The sequence below is a fragment of the Erithacus rubecula genome, assembly GCF_903797595.1.
Source record: "Erithacus rubecula genome assembly, chromosome: 2".
Lineage (NCBI taxonomy): Eukaryota > Metazoa > Chordata > Aves > Passeriformes > Muscicapidae > Erithacus > Erithacus rubecula.
In genome coordinates, this window is record NC_136685.1 from 42,368,294 (window position 1) to 42,375,686 (window position 7,393).

Below are 7,393 nucleotides of genomic sequence, written 5' to 3' on the forward strand. Positions count from 1 at the left end.
AGGCTGCTCCACAGGAAGAACTCTGTGGAGTATGGTGGCATGTCAGTTTTAAGTCCAGCTTGAGTATTGTTTGCTGTAGCTCAAAACTGGTTTAATGTAAAACACAGGTCTGAGGTTGTTAAAGAACTACTGAATTTTTCATTCTTCCATGCCTGAAAGTATAAGAAGGCAGATCACCACAGATTTGGTAGGTAAGGATAAGATAAGAAGGAGGAGGGAGAAAAAAATCTTTAAAACATGTCTTTATTACTCAGCTTCACATCTTACCTTCTTCTTCACTTTCCCATAAGCCACCTATCAGTTGAATTTGTATGCTGTGACCTTTTAGCTTTAGCAGGGACAAAAACAAAAGCACTGGGCTTTCTCTGGCTCAGCCTGTGAAAACTGGTGGACATTTAAGTTTAATATACTAAAATTTCAGTTGCAGACACACGCTGTACAGCACTTGCCAAATAGAATGCCAAGATAGTCACAGGGAAATTATCTTTTTGACAGCACACTCTGTAATGTCTGCTGGGGTGACTCCAACCCCAGCAAGTCATAACTAGAGGTCACACAGTCTGGATGCACTCTTGTGTCCAGCGTCTGTTTTCCACCAGGTCTAATCTTCAATGAGAAACAAAGGCAAATACATTCATTGTTTTGGCATTTCTCGTTATCTGAAGACTAGAAGAATGTTGATATAAGAACAGTAAAACAGGCACACTTGGGAAGCTCACAGGTTCATGTTTTGTGTTGCTCTGTGTCCATCAGTGTCCCAGACTGATGTCCAAGAGCAGCTGTGTTTGCTCTGAGCATCCTTGGTGCATATCCCATCCACCATACAAGGGTCTCTGGGGTCAAACCCGGCACCTCTGAATCTTTTTTTTTTTTAAATATAATTTATCCAGTAGCATTTTGAAGAGTTATAAACCTCAGACTTTCACAAATTCCTGTGTCAGAATTTCCCCAGTTTACTTGCATGTTTACTGAAAGTTATCTGTTTGGTTTGTTTGGAATGTGCAGAGTACAATTTTGAGTGAGGACTCCTAGCTATAGTGCTGCAAGGAACAGTAAGCATTTTTCCTTAGACTTGTTCTTCATATCCACTAGCAATATTATAATATCTCATATCAGACTCAGTCACCTTGCTCCCAGGTTGAAAAGTGGCTATTTAATTATTCCTTGTTTGCTTTCAGCCCTTCTCTCCCTCTTCTCTGCTTTTCCCAGTTCTATTATACCTTTTCTGAGAGCTGGAAAGGGATTGGTGAAGTACAACTGGAGTATGGAACAAGATGATGGCCAAAGAACACCCTAATCTGCTTAGTCCCCCCTTCCTAAGTTTCCTGACAATGTCTACAATAAACCAAATGTCTCTTCAGATTCCAACACTGTAAAATTAGAAGTGGGTTTTGTCTCCCTTAATATTTATCTATGTTGAATTTTACCTGCTGTTTCATCACACAGAATTTGGAGATCCTTCACATTTAGCCCTTACCTTTGATGTCCTGAATATCTTACTGATCACTTTGTTCAGACCTTTCACTGACCTTGAACACCACTCTCTCCCAGCATACAGCTATATTAATCTCTGTTGGCCGAAATTCAGCATGAAAACTCTCCAGGACTCCTAACTTCTCTTTCTTCTTCATCTAGCTTGTTGTATATCTCAAAGATGAATGTCCACAGCAGCCTGGTTTAAAACCTTGTTGCATACCTTTTGTTGGCTGAGCAGCTGGATCTCCTATCTCACTATCCCTGCTGAACTCTTCAGGAAAGCAGCTCTGATATGTTTCTGAGGAAAAAGCTTTGGCAGTGTTTGCTCATCCCCTATGTTTCATATTTACCCCTGTGTATTCTTCCCTTTGGTGCAGGTCCTAATGATTTGCCTGCTACAGGCATGGCAGATGTATTTATCCATTGTATCCCAGACCTCTTCAGAAGCACATTCAAAAATTTGTGTCATAGTTGAAACCTTTAGCTCTCCTAAAACATAAGCAAGAGGTCATGGATCACAGTTAATTCAGTTCTGGGCTCCTTCAGAAAACACAATGTCTTATTAATAAACATAAGTTTCTGGGAACGTTTCAAAGGAATTTTAAATTTCTGCTTTGTACCTTAGCAAACGCCATGTCTATCACCATAGGTGCCTTTCATTAGGTGTTCTTCACTCTCTGCCACTTTCACTTTGGACTACTTCAAGCTCCTATTTGACGAGAGTATTTTTCTAAGAAATTCACCTGCATTAAGGGAATCTGAATACTGGTACTTCTGTCCTGTGCTGCCTCACACTTTTAGTTTCTTTTTCACTTTCCTCTTTCTTTTGGCTAAAACTCATTTAAAACATGAAGAAATATTTAGTGCTTTTGAAAAGTGCCTGGCTAAGAATACTCACAATATTTATCCACCAACAAAGACTGCATGGGCAGCACCAGTAAATCACAACTTGACCTGAAGGAACCTGGAGTGGAAAGTGAAATCCATCAAGACTTTAAGAGCCAGCATTGTAAGTATCAAGTCAAACTCCTAGCATAACTGATGTCAGCCTGGGTTCTGATTTACTGCAGTATTTTAGTCTGTGTTTCTGCATTTAAATGGCACTTTGCAGTACCAGGATGATGCCAATCAGTCTGCCCTTCTTATTCTGTGTAGCCTTTGCTCTGATTCAGCTGTCACACTTACAAGGGAGACTGTCTATTTCCCCATGTAAAGAACAGATACTGCAACGTGTCTTTTTAAAGAATACTTTCTCAGACCTATTTCTCATTTCCTAACCCTGGGGGATTATCTGGTATCCAAGGTTGTTGTCTGGGTTGTTACAATCTTAGAATCAAAAGCAAAGTGTAACTCCAGTAAGATTAGTGGAGCTGACAGCCCTATAGAGCAGCTGTAAGTGTGCACATACTAGATCCACACTTCTCATCCCAAGAAATTCTGTGATTTTTCTCTTCCAAGGTCCAAACTCACTGGCTACTTTTTCTGCACACGTGATGAATAGGATTGGATTCTGAAAATACCAGTAGAGAAAAACAAATGTCAACAACAGAATTAGGGCCCTTTCATTTCTCCCCAGAAAATAGAAAACAAACATTGTAAATTGCCCATCAATTACTCAAATGCAGATGCTTGAAGCTCTTTTCCCTGTTGCAATTATAGAAGTTGTTCCATGCAATAAAAGGTTATTAAGGCAATACTTAATGGCCTTATTCATAATTCTAAGCAAGCATCATTTAAAATTTAAACCTACCAAGCTGTGTGAATATAAATCACAATACTCTTGAGTATATAAAGAAAGTGAGAACACCATAAATTTCAAGTGTTTTCAGACATGTCTCTTCCCATCACTTCTGTTACATCAGCTTTACCGCTCTCTCTCTCTCTCTCCATTAGACCATTCAATATTCTCGCAATGCTCTCGGTGTGCTTTCCCCATTCTTGGCTGAACAACTCTCCCAACACTGCCATGGCAGTGGAGGAGGGGTTGCCTTCCTGGAATCTGCTTACTTATCAGAATGGACATCTAAATGGTCTCAGAGCAAAAATTAATGCTATCAGGCCATTAGAGGATCCCTAGGCAGAGCCTGGCCGCAGCTCTGCGTGCACAAAGCACTCGGTCGTACAGCCACTCTCAGCACAAGCACCCCCAGTCCCTTCCTGCTGAAACTTTGGTCGGAATTACAAAAGAGGTTGAGGTTTTTTTGTTGGTTTTGGGTTGGTTTATTTTTTTAATGGTGTTGTGAAAGGCAGGACTGAGTTTATGATTAACTTAGCCAGACCTTATCTCAGCTCATAATTAGCATGGCTATTTTTTGGAATACCGCCTGGTGGAAAATGAAAATAATAAACCCCTTATTTTTTTATTTTGGTCTCAGAGCAGAAAGGTTTCCAGGAACAGAGCACGATAGGGTTCACCAGTTTCAGTCTCACATACAGCACATCTATAGCTAGAAAAGGTCTTTTGATAGGTTCCATGACAAATCAGGAAGAATTGCTCCACAGGGGGTTCAGCAAGTACTGGAATAAATCAAATTAGTTGCTAGGTAAATGCATTTATTTTTGTCTTCTAAATCAGTTTTTTCTTTCCTGAAGGATCTTTCTGGACAAGGAGCAACATGAATGAGCAAATGAATGCTATTGCAGCCAGGGCAATCTTTTGATTAAGGTAAGTGTGGGCTCCTTCTCACCTCTGCTGCTACATACTGATGAGGTAAACTGTGCTGTAAATATCAGTTCAAAATTACTTTTTGTCTCTTCATTTCAAATGAAACACAGAAACTGAAGACTGGCTGCAGAATATCTCTAGTGTGCACGTGAAGAAAACAATCAAGCTCTTTTACTGAGAGACCCTCCCTTCAGGGCTCAGCCTCTAAAAAAAAGGCCTCAAGGATCCTGAGATGTGGTTCTTTTTTCCATATTTATTAAACAGCAGAAACATACAGACTAACAGACAGAGGACAAAAACTACACCCTCACAAAGAACAAAAAAAATGGATTGCATTATTTTTTACTTAGAATAATTGTTATGCTGTAACACAGAAAAATACTATTTTTACAAGATAGCTGAGAAGTACCATGTAGGACCCAAATTAATTTCGTTTATCTCTAGAGAAACTAAAGAGATATCTCTAGATAGACCAAGAAAAATATCTTTAAAAATAGTTTAGGAAAGTTATTCTAATTCCCAAAGCAAACACCATGAGGTTGAGTTTGGGTGTAGTGATAAATATTGCTCCTTTCAAATCATTCTCCACTGAATGACAAAAGGAATATGGATTGCAGGGGTTTTTTTTGCCTGCCATAGTACTGCCACTGCAAGTACTCACATTATTCCTTACAAAAAAACATGAACTCTGCTCAGTTTATATGAAGAAAGTACAACTGGAAGCAAATGCTACATGAACAAGAGCATACTCCGCTTAAGATTTTATTTTTTCGCTTCATGATCCATGAGATCCATGTGTCTAAATTATTTTGAAAACTAATTGAAGTCAATTGTCCAGCAGAGCGTCACAGAGATGATGAGGGGTCTGGATCATCTCTCTAATCAGGAGATACCACTGGAACAGGGCCTGGTCAGTCTGGAGAAGAGAAGACTGACAGAGGATCCCATTAATGCCTGTAAATGTCTCCAAGGCTGGTGTCAAGAGGATGGTACCAGATTCTTTCTGGTGGTGACAAGACAAGGAGCTCCACCTCAACATGAGGAAGAACTTCTTTACACTGAGGGTGGCAGAGCACTGGCTGCCCAGGGAGATTCTGGATTCTCCCTCTGGAGTTATTCAAAACCCCACCTGGCTGCATTCCTGTGTCACCTGTCCTAGGTGACCCCATTATGGACTAGGGATCTCCAGATGTCCCTCACAACCCTGACTGTTCTGTGGTTCTGTGTTTCTGTAAAACGAGTGAACTCCTTCCAAAAAATGCCCTATGGAAGAGGACAAGAACTTGCAGGATGCTACAGCCACTGTGCTACAAACCTTAAGTATGTCTTACCTTTAAGTTTTTAAAAAGCCATTTTTCAGATGCAAAATTAATGGATATTCAATTCTATAGAGAGATTAGGAACATTATACAGAGAGCTTTTCTAGTAAGTAGTTTTACATTTCTCAAAGGAAGACCTCTAAGCACTATGTTCAATTTTCCAGTTGAAATGCAGCCCCAGAGATGTGTGAGGCATTGTCCAGCACATCTCTGAGGTGGCCTCACTCCTCTCCATTCTCTCTGAGATCCAGCCAAGTTTCAGAGCTCTGTGACTCACTGTCCTCAGAGATGTCTATGTCACCTCTCTCCCTGGCTCCTTCGAAGGACACTGCTACGTGGGCACTGGTTTCAAAGCTCTCATTCTCAAAAACCTCCACATCCGTTTCAAACACCACCTCCACCTCACCTTGTGAGATGACAGCATGATGAGAAGCAGAGCCAGAAGGTGGAAAATGGAGTGACCCTCTTCCTGTGCTGCTCCCTTTCCTGACTGCTACAGACAGTGGGTGAACCCAAGAGACCAGAGGGGTGAAAGTGTGGGCATGATATTTCTGGGAAGGTAATGCTCTCTGAAGTACCAGTAATGGTTTTTACTTCATTATACACACACTGGAAGATGTTACAAACCAGACACTCCAGACAAGAAGTTTTAAATCATGGTTTATATTGGACGTAACAGCAGAGTTGAAGATTAAGGCAACTTTCACACCTGACATATTGGCTGACTTGTGACAGTGACAGAGGAGGAAGAGGGCTCCAGGACACAACAGGAGACCTATCTCACGCCAGATTGTTTCAATATGGATTTTCTTCTGGGTTGTAATAAAAATCCTTCTATAACTTGTCAGAGACACATGATACCTATGTGGGGGTGGTTAGAGCAGAGTTTGCCTCCTCTACCTGCACCAGAAGCACCTTCAAGATTTAGCAATATATCCTTGCTGTTGTTTATCCCAATTACAGGACTACCTGTCCAAAGGGTAGCATGTCTGGCAAGCTAGGTAACAGTCTCACTGCCATCAGCAGGGCTGCATTTTGGAAAGAGTGCTGTACTACATCATTCCTGACAATTTGAAGGTCTGGTGGGCTCACTACACGCACCAGGACAGAGGAAAGAAATACAAATGGCTCCTCCACCTCTGTGTCCCTGGATGTGGGTAGATAAGCCTGGAAGTTTCCTTGTTTGCAGGAGAAATCTTACCAGAACTTGCCTCCAACTATTACTTACGCCACAGCTTTAATTACTCAGTTTTGCCATTAGGCCATGGGCCATCAAGTTTTAATGCAATCTTACATTGTTGATTAAAACATTGTGTTATTTCCTGAATGTCAAACAACATATGACAATAAAGTAGGCATAAAAGATCAGGAAAACAAATGTTCAGCTACTTCAGTACTGAATGCAAAGCATAAATGACTGATCTTTGAGTGCTTTTGTATTTGCTTGAAGCTTTATAACATTAGAATTGACAATAGTAATTAGTTTGCCTTTCAGAAAAATGAAATTTGAATATTCCTGAACTCTCCTGGGCCCAACAGCCTGTAGCTAAAGCTATTTATGTAGCTAAAGCATATTAACTTGCTTTCATTGGCTCTCCTATTACTGATGAACAGCTGTTTTACCTAACATGGACATCTTGCAGTTATCCACATCATCCTATGCTCCACGTATATGCAACAGAGAGTACAGATACCTCAAGAGAATGACTCACAAAGTGATGTAAATTAAGTGGGTCTGATGAATTACCTTCTCAAGGGGCCTATTTCTTTCCACTGAGGTAAATAGAGCTCAGGGTGACTAGCTTGGATTTAGCATGGTGATGATGTTCAGATAGATACATTAAATTACATCTATTTTCCAATTTTCTTAAAATACATAGGGTTTACACATTAGAGCACTTGAAATTAGAAAAGATCTTCAAAAGCATAGGAG

The 7,393-nt window shown here is 40.4% G+C and overlaps 1 long non-coding RNA gene across 1 annotated transcript; it reads left to right on the plus strand.

Moving 5' to 3' along the window:
* Positions 1-2,059: 2,059 nt before the first annotated feature.
* On the plus strand, positions 2,060-6,683 carry LOC306798704. Its single transcript, XR_013773450.1, has 3 exons — positions 2,060-2,485; positions 4,085-4,141; positions 4,252-6,683. It is a non-coding gene; the product is annotated as an uncharacterized lncRNA (long non-coding RNA).
* The last annotated feature ends 710 nt before the right edge of the window (positions 6,684-7,393 follow it).